This window comes from Eubalaena glacialis, chromosome 13 (assembly GCF_028564815.1).
Source record: "Eubalaena glacialis isolate mEubGla1 chromosome 13, mEubGla1.1.hap2.+ XY, whole genome shotgun sequence".
NCBI lineage: Eukaryota > Metazoa > Chordata > Mammalia > Artiodactyla > Balaenidae > Eubalaena > Eubalaena glacialis.
Window position 1 is genome coordinate 70,509,874 of NC_083728.1, and position 20,001 is coordinate 70,529,874.

General features: G+C 39.8%; 1 long non-coding RNA gene across 1 annotated transcript in view; it reads right to left on the reverse strand.

Moving 5' to 3' along the window:
* Positions 1-767: 767 nt before the first annotated feature.
* Positions 768-20,001, reverse strand: part of LOC133103074 (uncharacterized) — a 51,096-nt gene continuing 31,862 nt past the window's right edge. Inside the window, exon 3 of the long non-coding RNA XR_009703179.1 lies at positions 768-852. This is a non-coding gene — a long non-coding RNA (uncharacterized LOC133103074). The remainder of the gene's footprint in view (positions 853-20,001) is intronic.

Consider the following 20,001-nt stretch of genomic DNA (forward strand, 5'->3'; position numbering starts at 1 on the left):
TCAGATGGTCCATGAACTTGAATGGGAAAAGAGTACATCCCCATTTTTCTCTAGCTTCTAACTGAACTTGAGCATTTGCTTCCATTATAAATGGAAGGAACCAACCACAATAGGATTCACAGTTATCTATGACTTTGTCACCAATATAAATCACAGATATTTTCATATCTCATTACAATTGCTATAAACATCTCAGTATATTTTCTACATGCATCACTAATTGAAATTACATAGTTATCAGACCCACCACTAAATCTTGTTAGTAAAGAAGCACATATTACTATGACACAAATATGGTGGGGTTTTTTCATTTTGATTATTATATTTTAGTGTAATTGGTTTCCTTTGTAATTCTATGTTCCTTACTTTCTGTGTTGTTCCAGGAAGGAATCCATAGACTTCACCAGAAGCCACAGGTGTCTGTGGCACACACACACACAAAACGATTGGGAACTACTGTTGGACTGACTCAGTTTCCCCAGTGTAGCCGACAACTGACTGGGCTTAAAGAGAAACAGACTGAACAAAGAGCAAGCCCATTTTTGCCACCCTAGGGAGACAAACACCAACTCACCATCCAAGAGGGCAGTAAATTCACCAGTTAACAGTTGTGTACAGGAATCCCCTGATAACCATTGGGTTCAATGTTCTTAAAATGTAGGCTGGCTGGTAAGATCTAGGTCTCAGAAAATGTGGTGTTGAACAAGAACAATTAAAATGACCTTATATCTGTAGGGTTCAAAACATGGACTCAAGAGCTGGACTCCCTGTGTTTGTATCCAAGCTCCAACAGTTAGGATCTGTGCAACCTTGGTTAAGTTGTTTCACCTGGATGTATCTCAGTTTCCTCATCTGTAAAACAGGAATCACAGAGCCTGATTGTGGTTGGCAGAAAAATGGTACTTCAAAGATGCCCACGTCCTAATTCCTGGACCTGTGAATATTTTAGGTTCTATGGCAACGGGGAATTAAGGTGACAGACAGGGTTAAGGTTGCTGGTCAGTGGACCTTAAAACAGGGAGATTATTCTGAATTATCCAGGTGGACTCAATATAACCACAAGGGTCCTTAAGCATGGAAGAGGGAGGAAGAAGAGCATCAGAGAGAGAGTTGAAGGTGCGATGATGCTGACTTTGAAGATGGAAGAAGGGGCCACAAGCCAAGGAATACACATGGTCTCTAAAATTTGGAAAAGGCAAGGTTCTCCCCTGGAAGCTCCAGAAAGAAAGAAAAGGCTCCCTGCCAACACCTCAATGTTAGCCAAGTGAGACCCATTTTGGACTTCTGGCCTCCAGAACTGTACGGTAATAAATTTGTGTTGTTTTAAACCATGATGTCTGTAGCAAATTGTTACAGCAGCAATAGGAAACATTTTTACTGGAGTATAATTGCTTTACAATGTTGTGTTAGTTTCTGCTGTACAATGAAGTGAATCAGCTATATGTATACATACACCCCCTCCCTCTTGGACCTCCCTCCCACCACCACCCCATCCTACCCATCTAGGTCATCACAGAGCACCAAGCTGAGCTCCCTGTGCTATACTGCAGGTTCCCACTAGTTATCTATTTTACACATGGTAGTGTCAATCCTAATCTCCCATTTCATCCCACCCTCTGCTTCCCCCGCCCCCCGTGTCCACATGTCCATTCCTACGTCTGTGACTCTATTCCTGCCCTGGGAAAAGGTTCATCTGTAAATTAATACACTATTTCAGAGGGTTTTGTGAAAATTAACAAATGTGCTAATTTGTGTAAAGCCCTTAGAACAGTGCCTAACACATGATTGGTGTTATATATTATTAGTGGTATAGAAATGACCAAAAAAAAAAAGAGAGAGAGAAATTAACCACTTCCAAAACAAACCAGGTCTGTTCAAGTTGAAGTCCTTCTCTGTTTTGTAATTCCCTAATGAATTCACAGATGCAGGCATTATTCATACAGCAGCTAACATCACAAAACAAGAGATAACCAGAGATCGCGTGTCTCCTGGTGGACAAAAACATGACCATTTACAAAGTAGTCTTGGGACTTCCCTGGTGGCACACTAGTTAAGAATCTGCCTGCCAATGCAGGGTACACGGGTTCAAGCCCTGGTCCGGGAAGATCCCACATGCTGTGGAGCAACAAAGCCTGTGTGCCACAACTACTGAGCCTGCACTCTAGAGTCCATGAGCCACAACTACTGAGCCCACATGCCACAACTACTGAAGCCCGTGCACCTAGAGCCCGTGCTCCGCAACAAGAGAAGCCACTGCAATGAGAAGCCCACACACCGCGATGAAGAGTAGCCCCCGCTCGCCACAACTAGAGAAAGCCCGCATGCAGCAACGAAGACCAAAAATAAATAAATAAATTTATTTTTAAAAAAAAACAAAGTAGTCTTGCCAAAAAAAAAAAAAAAATCAGACCTAAACCTGATGAAGAAACTTACAGATCCAACTACCAACTACTACTATGTACAGGAAAAATAGAAGATAGAGGAATGGGTCAAATCACACTACAGAGATGTAATCAGCAATATCTGACTGTGGGAAACTCTACAGCAATGTTCCTCAAACTTTAATGTGCACATAAAACACCAGGAGATCTTGTTAAAATGCAGATTCTAATCCAGGACGTCTGGGGTGGGGCCTGAGACTCTGCATTTCTAACAAGCTCCCAGGTATTGCTGATGCTCTTGACCTGTGACCATATTTTGAGAATCAAGGCTCTACAAGATAATTAACCCACTTTTCCAGTAATGAAAGAACTGAAGGAGAAACCTATAGATGAAAAGATACATCAACCATTACATGGGACCCGCTCTTGTGAGAACACCAGAATCACAACTAACTGCTGAACAATCATCAACAGGAAGACACTGGAACTCACCAAAAAATATACCCCACATCCAAAGACAAAGGAGAAGCCACAATGAGACAGTAGGAGGGGCGCAATCACAATAAAATCAAATCCCATAACCACTGGGTGGGTGACTCACAAACTGGAGAACGCTTATACCACATAAGTCCACCCACTGGAGTGAAGGTTCTGAGCCCCACGTCAGGCTTCCCAACCTGGGGGTCCGGCAACGAGAGGAGGAATTTCTAGAGAATCAGACTTTGAAGGCTAGTGGGTTTTGATAGCAGGACGTCGACAGGACTTGGGGAAACAGAGACTCCACTCTTGGAGGGCACACACAAACTAGTGTGCACATCAGGACCCAGGGGAAGGAGCAGTGACCCCATAGAAGACTGAACCAGACCTACCTGCTAGTGTTGGAGGGTCTGCTGCAGAGGCAGGGGGTGGCTGTGGCTCACCGTGGGGACAAGGACACTGGCAGCAGAAGTTCTGGGAAGTACTCCTTGGCGTGAGCCCTCCCAGAGTCTGCCATCAGCCCTACCAAAGAGCCGGGCAGGCTCCAGTGCTGGGTCGCCTCAGGCCAACCAACCAACAGGGAGGGAACCCAGCCCCACCCATCAGCAGACAAGCAGATTAAAGTTTTACTGAGCTCTGCCCACCAGAGCAACACCCAGCTCTACCCACCACCAGTTCCTCCCATCAGGAAACTTGCACAAGCCTCTTAGAAAGCCTCATCCACCAGAGAGCAGACAGCAGAAGCAAGAAGAACTACAATTCTGCAGCCTGTGGAATGAAAACCACATTCACAGAAAGTTGGACAAAATGAAAAGGCAGAGGACTATGTACCAGATGAAGGAACAAGATAAAGCCCCTGAACAACAACTAAATGAAGTGGAGATAGGCAACCTTCCAGAAAAAGAATTCAGAATAATGATAGTGAGGATGATCCACGACCTCGGAAAAAGAAAGGAGGCAAAGATCAAGAAGACGCAAGAAATGTTTAACAAAGACCTAGAAGAATTAAAGAACAAACACCTAGAAGAATTAAAGAACAAACAAACAGAGATGAACAATACAATAACTGAAATGAAAAATACACTAGAAGGAAGCAATAGCAGAATAACTGAGGCGGAAGAACGGATAAGTGACCTGGAAGACAGAATGGTGGAATTCACTGCCGCAGAACAGAATAAAGAAAAAAAGAATGAAAAGAGGGCTTCTCTGGTGGCGCAGTGGTTAAGAATCCACCTGCCAATGCAGGGGACACGAGTTCGAGCCCTGGTCCGGGAAGATCCCACATGCCACGGAGCAACTAAGCCCGTGAGCCACAACTACTGAGCCTGCGCTCTAGAGCACGTGAGCCACAACTACTGAGGCAGCATGCCACAACAACTGAAGCCCGTGCACCTAGAGCCCGTGCTCCGCAACAAGAGAAGACACCACAATGAGAAGTCTGTGCACCGCAACAAAGAGTACCCCCTGCTCGCCACAACTAGAGAAAGCCCGCGTGCAGCAACGAAGACACAATGCAGCCAAAAATAAATAAATAAAAAGAATGAAAAGGAATGAAGACAGCCTCAGAGACCTCTGGGACAACATTAAATGCACCAACATTTGCATTATAGGGGTCCCAGAAGGAGAAGAGAGAGAGAAAGGACCCCAGAGAATATTTGAAGAGATTAGAGTCGAAAACTTCCCTAACATTGGAAAGGAAATAGCCACCCAAGTCCAGGAAGTGCAGAGAGTCCCATACAGGATAAACCCAAGGAGAAACACACCAAGACACATTGTAATCAAATTGACAAAAATTAAAGACAAAGAAAAATTACTGAAAGCAACAAGGGAAAAACAACAAATAACACACAAGGGAACTCCCATAAGGTTAACAGCTGATTTCTCAGCAGAAACTCTACAAGCCAGAAGGGAGTGGCACGATATACTTAAAGTGATAAAAGGGGAAAACCTACAACCAAGATTACTCTACCCGTCAAGGATCTCATTCAGATTCGATGGAGAAATCAAAAGCTTTACAGACAAGCAAAAGCTAAGAGAATTCAGCATCAAAAGAAACTTCTCTAAGTGGGAAACACAAGAGAAGAAAAGGACCTACAGAAACAAACCCATAACAATTAAGAAAATGGTCATAGGAACATACATATCGATAATTACCTTAAACGTGAATGGATTAAATGCTCCAACCAAAAGACACAGGCTTGGTGAATGGATACAAAAACAAGACCCATATATATGCTGTCTACAAGAGACCCACTTCAGACGTAGGGACACATACAGGCTGAAGGTGAGGGGATGGAAAAAGATATTCCATGAAAATGGAAATCAAAAGAAAGCTGGAGTAGGAATACTCATATCAGATAAAATAGACTTTAAAATAACGAATGTTACAATAGACAAGGAAAAACACTACATAATGACCAAGGGATCAATCCAAGAAGAAGCTACCACAATTATAAATATATATGCACCCAACACAGTAGCACCTCAATATATAAGGCAACTGCTAACAGCTATAAAAGGGGAAATCAACAGTAACACAGTAATAGTGGGGGACTTTAACACTTCACTTACACCAATGGACAGATCAACCAGACAGAAAATTAATAAGGAAACACAAGCTTTAAATGACACAATAGACCAGATAGATTTAATTGATATTTATAGGACATTCCATCCAAAAACAGCAGATTACACTTTCTTCTCAAGTGCACACGGAACATTCTCCAGGATAGACCACATCTTGGGTCACAAATCAAGCCTCAGAAAATTGAAGAAAGTTGAAATCATATCAAGTATCCTTTCCAACCACAACGTTATGAGATTAGAAATCAATTACAGGGAAAAAAACATAAAAAACACAAACACATGGAGGCTAAACAATACATTACTAAATAACCAAGAGATCACTGAAGAAATCAAAGAGGAAATCAAAAAATACCTAGAGACAAATGACAACGAAAACACGATGATCCAAAACCTATGGGATGCGGCAAAAGCAGTTCTCAGAGGGAAGATAATAGCAATACAATCCTACCTCAAGAAACAAGAAAAATCTCAAATAAACAATCTAACCTTACACCTAAAGCAACTAGAGAAAGATGAACAAGCAAAACCCAAAGTTAGTAAAAGGAAAGAAATCATAAAGATCAGAGCAGAAATAAATGAAAGAAAAACAAAGAAAACAAGAGCAAAGATCAATAAAACTAAAAGCTGGTTCTTTGAGAAGATAAACAAAATTGATAAACCTTTAGCCAGACTCATCAAGAAAAAGAGGGAGAGGACTCAAATCAATAAAATTAGAAATGAAAAAGGAGAAGTTACAACGGACACTGCAGAAATACAAAGCATCCTAAGAGATTACTACAAGCAACTCTATGCCAATAAAATGGACAACCTGGAAGAAATGGACAAATTCTTAGAAAGGTATAACTTTCCAAGACTAAACCAGGAAGAAATAGAAAATATGAACAGACCAATCACAAGTAATGAAATTGAAACTCTGATTAAAAATCTTCCAACAAACAAAAGTCCAGGACCAGATGGCTTCACAGGTGAATTCCATCAAACATTTAGAGAAGAGCTAACATCTATCCTTCTCAAACTCTTCGAAAAAATTGCAGAGGAAGGAACACTCCCAAACGCATTCTACGAAGCCACCATCACCCTGATACCAAAACCAGACAGAGATACTACAAAAAAAGAAAATTACAGACCAATATCACTGATGAGTATAGACACAAAAATCCCCAACAAAATACTAGCAAACAGAATCCAACAACACATTGAAAGGACCATACACCATGATCAAGTGGGATTTATCCCAGGGATGCAAGGATTCTTCAATATATGCAAATCAATCAATGTGATACACCATACTAACAAATTGAAGAATAAAAACTGTACAGTCATCTTAATAGATGCAGAAAAAGCTTTTGACAAAATTCAACACCCATTTATGATAAAAACTCTCCAGAAAGTGGGCATAGAGAGAACCTACCTCAACATAATAAAGGTCATATACGACAAACCCACAGCAAACATCATTCTCAATGGTGAAAAACTGAAAGCATTTCCTCTAAGATCAGGAACAAGACAAGGATGTCCACTCTCGCCACTATTATTCAACATAGTTTTGGAAGTCCTAGCCACAGCAATCAGAGAAGAAAAAGAAAGAAAAGGAATACAAATTGGAAAAGAAGAAGTAAAACTGTCACTGTCTGCAGATGACATGACACTATACATAGAGAATCCTAAAGATGCCACCAGAAACTATTAGAGTTAATTAATGAATTTGGTAAAGTTGCAGGATACAAAATTAATGCACAGAAATCTCTTGCATTCCTATACACTAACAATGAAAGATCAGAAAGAGAAATTAAGGAAACAATCCCATGTAACAAAAAAAAAAAAAAAAGCCTAGGAATAAACCTACCTAAGGAGGTAAAAGACCTGTACTCAGAAAACTATAAGACACTGATGAAAGAAATCAAAGATGACACAAACAGATGGAGAGATATACCATGTTCTTGGATTGGAAGAATCAATATTGTGAAAATGACTATACTACCCAAAGCAATCTACAGATTCAATGCAATCCCCATCAAATTACCAGTGGCATTTTTTACAGAACTAGAACAAAAAATCTTAAAATTTGTATGGAGACACAAAAGACCCTGAATAGCCAAAGCAGTCTTGAGAAAGAAAAACGGACCTGGAGGAATAAGACTCCCTGACTTCGGACTATATTACAAAGCTACAGTAATAAAGACAATATGGTACTGGCACAAAAACAGAAATATAGATTAATGTAACAGGATAGAAAGCCCAGAGATAAACCCACACACCTATGGTCAACTAATCTATGGCAAAGGAGGCAAGGATAGACAATGGAGAAAAGACAGTCTCTTCAATAAGTGGTGCCGGGAAAACTGGACAGCTACATGTAAAAGAATGAAATTAGAACACTCCCTAACACCATACACAAAAATAAACTCAAAATGGATTAAAGACCTAAATATAAGACCCGACACTATAAAACTCTTAGAGGAAAACATAGGAAGAACACTCTTTGACATAAATCACAGCAAGATCTTTTTTGATCCGTCTCCTAGAGTAATGGAAATAAAAACAAAAATAAACAAATGGGACCTAATGAAACTTAAAAGCTTTTGCACAGCAAAGGAATCTACAAACAAGACGAAAAGACAACACTGAGAATGGAAGAACATATTTGCAAACGTATCAACAAAGCATTAATCTGCAAAATATATAAACAGTTTGTGCAGCTCAATATTAAAAAAAGCAAACAACCCAATCAAAACATGGGCAGAAGACCTAAATAGACATCTCTCCAAAGAAGACATACAGATGGCCAAGAGACACATGAAAAGCTGCTCAACATCACTAATTATTAGAGAAATGCAAATCAAAACTACAATGAGGTATCACCTCACCCCGGTTAGAATGGGCATCATCAGAAAATCTACAAACAACAAACGTTGGAGAGGGTGTGGAGAAAAGGGAACCCTCTTGCACTGTTGGTGGGAATGTAAATTGATACAGCCACTATGGAGAACAGTAGGATGGTTCCTTAAAAAACTAAAAATAGAATTACCATATGACCCAGCAATCCCACTACTGGGCATATACCCAGAGAAAACCATAATTCAAAAAGACACATGCACCCCAATGTTCCTTGCAGCACTATTTACAATAGCCAGGTCATGGAAGCAACCTAAACGCCCATCGACAGACGAATGTATAAAGAAGATGTGGTACATATATACAATGGAATATTACTCAGCCATAAAAAGGAACGAAGTTGGGTCATTTGTAAAGACGTGGATGGACCTAGAGACTGTCATAAAGAGTGAAGTAAGTCAGAAAGAGAAAAACAAATATCGTATATTAACACATATATGTGGAATCAAGAAAATGTTACAGATGAACCGGTTTGCAAGGCAGAAATAGAGACACAGATATAGAGAACTAATGTATGGACACCAAGGGGAGAAAGCGGGGGTGGGGGTGGTCGTGGGATGAATTGGGAGACTGGGATTGACATATATACACTAATATGTATAAAATTGATAACTAATAAGAACCTGCTGTATAAAAAATAAAGTAAAATTCAAAAATTAAAAAAAAAAGTTACACGGGTTCACATTCGGACACATTGGTAGAGGGATGGAGTCATTATCAGAGATAGGAAATGCAACAGAGGAACAAGTTTGAAGGAAGTTAATTATTTTAGTTTCGAACAGGTTGCAATTAAAATGTCTGTAGTATGGGGGAAGAAACAAAATTCTAGAGCTACCTAAAGCTTCCTTTATTTGAAAAATGAAATCAAATTTATGACTTTACAAATCTGTACTCTTTGTAAGTAAGGGAACATTGTGCTGTGATATAGTTCCATTAAACGTACTCTACCTTTAAAAAAGAAAAGATACACCAAGCAGTCTCCACGTGTAGAACTTTAGTTGGATTCGGATTCCAAGAAACTAAAACAATTTTATTAGATGGTAGGAAATTTGAACAGTGACTGGATATCTGATGCACTAAGGAATTATTGTTAATGTTCTAGCTGTACTGATGGTATTGTGATTATGTTTTTAAGATTCATTATCTTTTAGAAACACATATTGTAATATTTATAGATGAAATTTCAGTGGCTGGAATTGGTTTCAAGATAATGTGGATGGGGGGGAGGGTATAAGTGGAACAAAACTGGCCATGAGTTAATCATTGATGAAGCTAGGTGATGGGTACCCGGGGACTCATTACACTGTTCTTTGTTCATATATATTTGGAATTTCCTTTAATAAAATTATGTTTAAGGTACTTAAAATTTTTTTAATTTTTAAGTTTTTTTTTTAAGCTTTCGAAAGGCTTTTTTATTTTATTTATTTATTTTTAATTAATTACGTTATTTATTTATTTATTTATGGCTGTGTTGGGTCTTCATTTCTGTGCGAGGGCTTTCTCTAGTTGCGGCAGGTGGGGGCCACTCTTCATCGCGGTGCGCGGGCCTCTCACTATCGCGGCCTCTCTTGCTGCGGAGCACAGGCTCCAGACGCGCAGGCTCAGCAATTGCGGCTCACGGGCCTAGTTGCTCTGCGGCATGTGGGATCTTCCCAGACCAGGGCTCGAACCCGTGTCCCCTGCATTGGCAGGCAGATTCTCAACCACTGCGCCACCAGGGAAGCCCTAAGTAGTTTTTAAATGTTTCAAATCTTTAAAATTTTTTAAAATCCTGTTAACTAAACTTTCTTTTGGACCATACTTTTCAAATGCCCTAGAAAAGACTGATGGGGCAGGCTCTAGGACAGTGTCTGGCACATAGTAAACTCTCAACAAAAGTAGGTTGTTATTGTTATTATCATTATTGTTATTATTATTATTGATATTAACTTCTAAGTTATAAAGAGCCGACCACTTTAAGTGCTAACAGACTTGAAATTTCATGGGTTTTTTTTTTTCATGCTTGCATTCTCACTTGTTTCATTTTTACAAGTCTCAACAAAATACTTGTGTAACCACCTAATTATCACCATTCGTAAGGCCATGCATGTACCTCCAGGTCCAGTCTTCTGTCCGTTACTGAGATATTCCCTCCCCCTGAAACACTTTTCTACAGAACATCCCACATATCCTCACCAGCAGTCTGTTCACCTGGCCTCTGCTCCGTGGGGCTTCAACTCACCACCCAGTATAAGGAGACATCCCAGCCTCTCCATCACATTTCCCTACTGCAATCCTCATGGCACTCTCACTGTCTGAGATTGTCTTGTTCCTCCACTCATTCACTTCATTTTGTCCTTCTTCACCTCACCCCATCCTCCCCTCTGGAATGAATTCTCCATGAAGACCATTGCCAGGCACTGTGATGAATGAATGAATGAACGAACTAATGCTATAAGTACACTGTCTGAATAGCTCTGTAGAACCTATAAATTAGAAGATCAACTGCATTCTTACTAAGAGGGTTATACATTCATATACCTGTATCATATGTTTGTAGTTTTTCTCACCAAATCAGAAGATCAGCTGTGAAGCCGTGATTAAATGTTTTTTTCAAGCCAATGGAGGTGCACAGCCCATTCCTTTCAAAGAGAGATTTAGGTCCCCATCTACTTTTATTGGACACCCAAGCTCTTGGCACACAATGCTCAGTCGCAGGGAGGTCTCTGTGCAAATCAGAGATGATGGGACATGTGATGCCTGTGGTCACAAACCCCCCCAGAGTCTAGGAAGCCCTCAATATCCATCTAACCAGCCCCATGCCAGGGGTTAATCAAAGGGCCAAGCTCCCCTCTGAAAGGAGTAGCACCAGCCTATTGGAAATGAGGGGTTTTCAGATGGAGACTTCACTCCAAATTCCAGCTTCACCAGCTATGGGCTAGGAAGGGGTATAGGGTCCTGGAGACCAGGGGGGTCGAATCTCAGCTTCTCATTTATTAGCTATGTGCCCTTGGCTGAGTTACATAACCTCTCTAATCCTCAGTATCATTCATAAAATAGGGATACTAATAATGATATCTACCTTGTAGGTTTTTTGCGAGGATTAAGTGAGATGACATAAATAAAATGTTTAATCCAGTGTCTGACATGGAGTAAGCACTTACTAGATTTCATCTATTACTGCAGCTGCTACAGCTGCCACTGTCTTCTGACCTCGGGAGAGCCACTAATTCCCTCAACCCTCAGCAGCCTCTTCTCTAAGAAGTAATAACAATGTTCTATATCCACAGAAAGTTTGGTGCCTCTCTCCCTCATTTCCTTCAGTTTCCTTCTCAAATCCCCCCTTTTCAAAGAAACCTTCCCTGACCAGCCCCCTTTCAGATATAAAATAGCCCACACTCTCTCTCCATCCTGTTAATCAACTTTATTTTTCATCCTAGGACCGCTCCACCCAACGTGTATTTATTTGTTTAATGTCTGTCTTCCTTGCCAGAAGGTCAGTTCCATGGGAATTAAGGACTTTGTCTATTGTGTTCACTGCCTATCTCCAGGGCCCAGATCACATAAAAGTACTCAATGAATATTTCTTGGAAAATGAATAAATGAATGAATTACTGAAATTCAGTAACTCCTGACAATAACTAGCCAGCCTTAAGTTGCTACTCAATAGATGTTAGTTTCCTTCTTTCCTTCCAAGGCCAGAAAAATGAATGGCTCTAGATATCCTTTTGCGGGAAGGGGAGGGAGTGAGAGAGGAACGCCCACAGATCAGCCTCCCGCCCCCTTCTCCTCCAAATATCATTCAAACAATCAAAACAAGAATGGGCTGTAGGTGCTCAGAAGTCCAGTGCATCTCTCATCCCCAGTAAGGCCTTGATAGTTCTGAAATGTTCAAAGAAGCAAGAAGTCCCTGGGGCTCACTGCTTGCAGAAAACAATTTGGGCAGAATTTAGACAGCTGCTCCATCACCCATAACCCCAGTAAATGGTATCTTGCCAACCTAATATGGGGCCTCTGAGGGTTAGAGTTGTACTGCTTTTGGGGTCTCAGAAGTAGAAAGTCAATGTATTTGATATATGGCCCCATTTATGGCACGTGAAACAGAACATCTGTTACCAGGTTGGCTGCTGTCAAATTTGCCTTCATATAACAATGCAAGCCATCGCTGAGTCTTGAAAACCACTTTACAAAACCAATGGTCAGCTAGCAGACCCGTCCTTTCCAATAGCAACCAGCTGAGATGACCATGTCCGTCCTCTGCTGAAAACCCGCCACTGGCTTCCCATCACTCCAGGAATAAAGTCCAAACTCCTCCCCCAGGACAGCACCAGATCCAGCATGGTCTGGCTGCACCTGTCTCTCCGACGTCATCTGGGGCCATCCTCCTCCTCACTCACTCCACTCCAGCCGTGCTCACCTTCTCTGTGTTCCTACAAGAGGACAAACATGTTGTCCACAGGATCTTCACACTTTGCATCCTTGTTGCTTATCTATTTTATGTATAATAGTTTGGGCAGCATCCCTTATATTAGTGGACACTATGATTCTGGGATAATGGAAACTAAGAAGGATGGTTCGCCTGGAAAGTCTTAGGCACTGTTATGAAATTCCCCCTATTCCATGGGATTTAGGCAATGTCCTATCTCAAAAGCTTTTCCCAAATATTTTAGAACCTCTAAAATTACAATAACCTACAGAGGCTCCTTCCCCTTTCCCCTTTCATGACCCAGAACTGTAACTACATGTGCCATGAGAGAATGTAAAGTATTTTATCCTAAAGCATGAGATAAGCTAGATTGTTGATCCACTGCATCATTTTTTCTAGGAGTTTTCTGAGATTCATGTCATAAGATCTAATATTTATGCCAGGACCGTTTTAAGCCAAGAGTATTTTCTTCTTTTAATCCTCACTACATCCTACAAGAAGAGGAACGTTATAATCTCTACTTAATAGATGAGAAAACAGAAGCCCAGAGAGGTTAAGTGACTTATCCCATGGAAGTCTGACTCCAGAGTCTGCTGTTACCCAGTATATTTTAAGTCTTTTTAAATATCTTTTTTTCCAGCTTTATTGAGATATAATTTACATATAACATTGTGTATGTTTAAGGTGTACAACATAATGATTTGGTATATTTACATATTGAAAATGATCACCACCACAGCTTTAGCTAATGCCTCCTTCATATTACATAATTATCATTTCTTTTTTGTGGTGAGAACATTTAAGATCTACTCTCTTAGCAACTTACAAGTATATAATATTGTTAACTATACTCACCATGCTGTATGTTAGATCCCCAGAACCCATTCATCTTGCAACTGGAAATTTGTATCCTTTGACCATCTTCACCTATGTCCCCACCACCCAGCCCCTGGCAACCACCATTATTCTCTCTCTTTCTGTGAGTTTGGCTTTTTAGATTCTACATGTGATATTACAGTGTTTGTCTTTCTCTCACTTATTTCACTTGGCATAATGCCCTCAAGTTTTATCCAGGTTGCTGCAAATGACAGGATTTCCCTCTTTTTATGGCTGAATAACATACTACTGCATATACATACCACTTTTTACCATACCATCCATTCATCCATAGATTAGGTTGGTTCCATATCTTGGCTATTGTGAATAATGCTGCAATGAACATGGAAGTGCAGATATCTCTTTAAGATCCTGATTTCATTTACTTTAGATATATACCCAGAGGTGGGATTGCTGGATCATATGGTAGTTCTATTTTTTATTTTCTGAGGAACCTCCATACTGTTCTCCATAGTGGCTGCACGATTTTACACTCCCACCAACAAAGCACAAGGGTTCCACACCTTTTCTCCACATCATCACCAACACTTGATTTCTCTTGTCATTTTGATAACATTCTAAGAGTTGTGAGGTGATATCCCATTGTGGTTTTGATTTGCTTTTACTTGATAATTAGTCATGTTTAGCAACTTTTCCTCTACCTTTTGGCCATTTGTATATCTTCTAGGTCTGTTCACATCCTCTGCCCATTTTTTAATCAGATTGTTTTTGGTTTTGTTTTGCTTGAGTTGTATGAGTTCTATATACGTTTTTTAAACCTTTATCAGATAGATGGTTTGCAAAAATTTTCCCACATTTTATAGACTGCCTTTTCATTTTGTATTCAGAGTATTCTGAATTTGACTATATACTTACCTTTACCACTGCGTTGTATATTTTTATGTTTTCACATTACTATGTCCTCTCATTTCAGCTTGAACTCCTTTCAGCATTTCTTTTTTAAAAATCTTTCTAAAATATTTAATTATATTTAATTTAATCTTAACAATTACATCAAATTCAACTTCATATAAATAATTTTATTTAAATTTTTATTTTCTCAATTACAATTACCATATTGCTTATTAAATTTAATAGAAATTTTTGAATATTTTAGAAGAAAATATTTTAAACATTAAGAATAATTTTAATTTTTTAATTTTTAATTAACTATACTATTCTTTTTTGATTAAGATATATTCAAATTTTTACAAGTGCAATCTTGCACTTGTACCTCAATAAGCTACAAGAAAACACAGAAAGACAATTTTTAAAAATCAGGAATACAATACACAAACAAAATGAGAAGTTTAACAAAGAGATAGAAATCATTAAAAAGAACCAAACAGAAACTCTGGAGCTGAAGAATACAATAAGTGAATTGAAAAAGGCAACATACAGCATCACCAGCAGAACAAATGAAGCAGAAGAAAGAATCTGTGCATTAGAAGACAGGAACTTTGAAATTATTCAGTCAAGGAAAATAAAGAAAAAAAGAATGAAAAAGAGTGAAGAAAGCCTACTGACCTATGGATACCATCAAAAGAAGCAATATGTGAATTACTGGAGTCCCAAAAGAAGAGAGGGAGAAGGGGGCAGAAAGTTTATCTAAAGAAATAAAGGCTGAGAATTTACCAAATCTGGGGACACATTTTGAATTTATTTATTTATTTATTTATTTTGGGCTGCGTTGGGTTTTTGTTGCCGTGCATGGGCTTCTCACTGCGGTGGTTTCTCTTATTGCGGAGCACAGTCTCTAGGCGCGTGGGCTTCAGTAGTTTTGGCACACGGGCTTAGTCGCTCCGCAGCATGTGGGATCTTCCCGGACCAGGGCTTGAACCTGTGTCCCCTGCATTGGCAGGCGGATTCTTAACCACTGTGCCACCAGGGAAGCCCTTGGGAGACATTTTGATATCCAAGTTCGTAGAGCTCAGAGGTCACCAAACAGACTAAACTGAATTCTTTACTGGGTAAATCACAGATCTCCACGTCTTTGAGGCCAGTTGCTGGAAGATTACTGTGACCCTTCAATGTTGTCACGCTTCCTCTGATTTGTCATGTTCCTTGGAGTCTTACGTTGCTGTCTTCACATTTGCAGCAGCAGTCCCCTCCTCCAGTCTTTACTAACTGACGTCAAGAGAGAAATACCTTCCATCAGCCCTGCTAGGGATTCTGAGGCTCTCTCAGATTTTCTATGGATACACCTGCTCCATGCTTCTTGCTCCCTCCTGTGGCAGAATTCTTAAGCTTGAATGCCTTCTCTCAATCCTATAAAGCACCAGGCTGGGGGCTGACAGCCTCTCTTTTGCTTTCCCAAGTGTGGAGTGGAAGCTCAAGTTTTTGGACTTCCAGGTCTGCAGATTCTGGCTGCCTTTCTGTGCGTGTTCACTAGCCATCTGCTGAAGCTTGCTCTTGCTATCATCAGGAGCACACACAGAGAGCCTGCCACAGGATGTCGGGGGGCGGTGTGGTGAGGCATGCAGAGCCCTGGTGGTACCCATATGCCCGTTGGGGAGATCTATGGGCAAGACATTCCCAGCAGCTCATGGGTAGGCTTCTTGATGGAGTCCACAACACAGTTAGTAGAATCTGCATCCTTTTAATGTCCTCCAAGAGGCCTATCTGCTGCTCTCCCACCCTCTTCCCACCCCAAGTCATGCAGCGCACAACTCAGTACTTTGGATGCAGCAAGAGAGAATTGGGTCTCTTTGGCAATGTCCCACACAGCTGATGTTCACTCACACACTCCCCTTTTACCCCACAGGAGAAATCACAGGCCAAGAAGGTCTCGATTGACACTGAGCTGTGCTGCCTTGGGAGAAGGGTGATGCAGCTAAAGTCACGCTCTTCCTCTTACCCTTTCCAATATGCCTAAACTCGTATTTTTTTTGCTCCAACAATATGCTGGAACTTCTTCACTGAAAACCTGGACTTCCACATAGGCTCTCTCATCCATGAGTGACTGTCTATGTCATTATTCTCCAGGAGCTCCTGGACCCTGGCTGAGAGAGGCTGGAGCCAGTTCACAGGCCACTTTAGAGTCCACAGTCAACTGAGGTCTGTATTCAGGTATTCAAATAAAAACTTGCACACAAATGTTCATAGCAGCCCTATTCACCATGGCTAAAAGATGGAAATAATGCCAATATCAATCAGCTGAAGAATGGATAAACAAAATGTAGTATATCTCTACGATGGAATGGTATTCAGCCATAAAAAGGAATAAAGTATTGGATCATGCTACAATGTGAATGAACCTCAAAAGCATTATGCTAAGTGGAACAAGCAACAAAAGGTTGCATATTGTATGATTCCACTAATATGAAATGTCCAGGATAGAAAAATTCACAGAGAAAGAAGTTGATTGGTGGCTGACAGGGGCTGAGGATAATGGAATGGGGAGTGTCTGCTTCACTCTTGTGTGGTTTCCTTTTGGGTTGATAAAATGTTTGGAACTAGGTAGAAGTGGTAGTTGTACAACACTGTGAATGTACTAAATGGCACTGAATTTTACACTTTAAAATGGTTAACTTTATGTGAATTTCCCCTCAATTAAAAAATATAAATATATAAATACAGGTCATAGTTTGTGGTGGCTTTTTGTTTGTTTTTTATTTGAAGTATAGTTGATTTACAGTGTTGTGTTAGTTTCAGGTGTACAGTAAAGTGATTCAGTTATACATACATATATATCTATTTTTTCAGATTCTTTTCCCTTATAGGTTATTACAAAATATTGAGTATAGTTCCCTGTGCTATATAGGTCCTTGTTGGTTATCTGTTTTATATACAGTAATGTGTTTATATTAATCCCAAACTCCTCATTTATCCCTCCCTCCCCTTTCCTCTTTGGTAACCCTAAGTTTGTTTTCTATGTCTGTAGGTCTGTTTCTGTTTTGTAACTAAGTTCATTTGTATCATTTTTTTTAGATCCACATATAAGTGATATCATATGATATTTGTCTTTCTCTGTCTGGCTTACTTCACTTAGTATGATAATCTCTAGGTCCAACCATGTTGCTGCAAATGGCACTATTTCATTCTTTTTATGGCTGAACAATATTCCATTGTAGATATATACCACATCTTCTTTACCCATTCATCTGCCAATGGACATTTAGGTTGTTTCCATGTCTTGGCCTCTGTAAATAGTGCTGCTATGAACATTTGGGTGCATGTATCTTCTTGAATTATGATCTTCTCCAGATATATGTCCAGGAGTGGGATTGCAGGATCATATGGTAGCTCTATTTTAGTTTTTTAAGGAACCGCCATACTATTCTCCATAGTGGTTGCACTAATTTACATTCCCACCAACAGTGTATGAGGGTTCCCTTTTCTCCACACCCTCTCCAGCATTTATTATTTGTAGACTTCTTGATGATGGCCATTCTACTTCTCTGCAGTTTTGATTTGCATTTCTCTAATAATTAGCGATGTTGAGCATCTTTTCATGTGCTTCAATGGCCATCTTGGCCATTGTCTGCTTTGGAGAAATGTCTATTTAGATCTTCTGCCCATTTTTTTATTGGGTTGTTCGTTTTTTTGATATTGAGCTATACGAGTTGTTAGTATTTTTTGGAGACTAATCCCTTGTCGGTCACATCATTTGCAAACATTTTCTCCCATTCTGTGGGTTGTCTCTTCACTTTGTTTATGGTTTCCTTTGCCATGCAAAAGCTTCTAAGTTTAATTAGGTCCTATTTTTGTTTTTCATTTTCATTTCTATTACTCTAGAAGACAGATCCAAAAAGATATTGCTGCAATGTATGCCAAAGAGTGTTCTGCCTACGTTTTCCTCTAGGAGTTTTATAGTATCTGGTTTTACATTTACGTCTTTAATCCATTTTGAGTTTATTTTTGTGTATGGTGTTAGGAAGTGTTCTAATTTCATTCTTTTACATGTAGCTGTCCAGTTTTCCCAGCACCACTCATTGAAGAGACTGTCTTTTCTCCATTGTATATTCTTGCCTCCTCTGTCATAGATTAATTGACCACAGGTGCATGGGTTTATTTCTGGGCTTTCTATCCTGTTCCATTGATTTGTATTTTTGTTTTTGTGCCAGTACCATACTGTTTTGATGACTGTAGCTTTGTAATATAGTCTGAAGTCAGGGAGCCTCATTCCTCCAGCTCCGTTTTTCTTTCTCAAGATGGCTTTGGCTATTCGGGGTCTTTTGTGTTTCCATACAAATTTAAAAATTTTTTGTTCCAGTTCTGCGAAAAGTGCCATAGGTAATTTGATAGGGATTGCATTGAAACTGTATATCGCCTTGGGTAGTATAATCAGTTCGACGTAGTTTGTTGACCCTTGTTCTAAACCAACAAGCCAAGAGTTGAGGTACTGAAGCACACCATTGCCCATGTGTAGAGCATTCAAAGCCATCCAGCAGTGCTGGAGGAGGGAAGGAGTGTGCAGTCTTACACCTCCCTAAAATTGACATCAGGCACCACACATGACCTGTGAAGGCAGGAAAGCTTCTAAGAAGACTTGGTGTCTAAGTTGAGTCTTAAATTAGGGAGGAAAGGGTATTCCACTCACAGCCCATGGTAAGGCCAGAGGTGAGATGGCTTAGTCTCTCCACAAAACCAAAAGATATTTAATATTGGACTAAAGAAGGAGATGGAATGAGGAGGTATATGGCTAGGCAGGGAAATAAGAGTCACAACATTAGGGCATGGTAAAAAATTTGGATTTTATCCTGAGGGCAGAGGAAAGCTTATCTAGGTATTTCAGCAAAGGAGGTGGAAAACCAGATTTGTTTTTTTGGAAGCATGACTCTCAGTGTGTCCAGATGATGGGCTGGGAGAGAGAGATTCTAGAAACCAGGAGAAACTTGGCAAAAAAAAATTTTTTTTGAATGACTTACAGCACACAAATAGAGCTTCAAGGCAAATTCTCATAGAAAAGAAAAGTTGGCCTATTGGAGGTTTTCCACATCAGGCAGACTCCTCTTTCAAATAGGAACAAGAAATTTTTTATTTTTCCAAAAAGTTCAATAAAGACCATCATAAGGATTTAGTAGCCAGGCCCAGAATGAGTTGAGCAAAGCAAAAATGATAGGGAAGTAAAATATAAAATGAGAATCTATTTTCCACTTTTACTGAGGCCAATATAGATGGAAAGGAGCTTGCAGTTTTCCATGAATAACAACTGAAGCAGAAAACAATGCTAATTATTATTATTATTGTCATTATTATTATTACTATTATAATTTGTTAATAACAACATTCAATGGGACTATTTAAATAGAGGATGCCTTGGGAGGCAAAGACAGTCTAAGGAATTTCGTATCAAAATTTCATTTGCAGCTCACAGTCTCCTTAGCATCGCTAATTAATATTCTCTCCCTAAACAAATAAGAATTGAGGAGGTTGGCA